Here is a 655-nt window from a genome sequence, read left to right as displayed (position 1 = left end):
GCGTTCTTCAAACCGAATGGCATGACCTTATAGCAGTAGGTTCCTCTATCCGTGATAAATGCCATTTTTTCGCGATCGTCGGGGTGCATCATGATTTGGTTGTACCCAGAGAAAGCGTCTATGAAGGTGAGCATCTCGTTTCCAGCCGTGGGAAGAGGATAGCTGTCCTTTGGGCAGGCTGTATTCAAGTCTGTGAAGTCGACGCAGACGCGCCACTTCCCGTTCTTCTTTTTGACGACTACTGGATTTGCTAACCACTCAGGGTAGCACACCTCAGCAATTGAACCAGCGCCGAGCAACCGGTCGACCTCTTCGTTTACAGCCTTTGACCTATCTGGACCGAGCTTGCGTCGCTTCTGTCAGATAGGCTTGACAGTCGGATCGACGTTTAGTTCGTGAGTTGTTATGGCCGGATCAATTCCTTTCATGTATGACATGGACCACGCGAATGTGGACACATTTGCCTTGAGAAAGTCGAGAATTGACCACTGCATTTCTTCAGACAAGTACGCACCAACCCTTGCGGTCCGGCTTGGATCGGCATCGTCAATAGGTAACTCGAGAATTTTGCCTTCCTGGGAGCAGACTTTAAAGGTTGGAGGAGTGACGGAGTTAACCGATAAAGACGATCGTTGGAGTTTAACTGTGGCGACTA

This window comes from Brassica oleracea, chromosome C6 (assembly GCF_000695525.1).
Source record: "Brassica oleracea var. oleracea cultivar TO1000 chromosome C6, BOL, whole genome shotgun sequence".
Lineage (NCBI taxonomy): Eukaryota > Viridiplantae > Streptophyta > Magnoliopsida > Brassicales > Brassicaceae > Brassica > Brassica oleracea.
Note: the sequence above shows the minus strand (reverse complement) of the source record.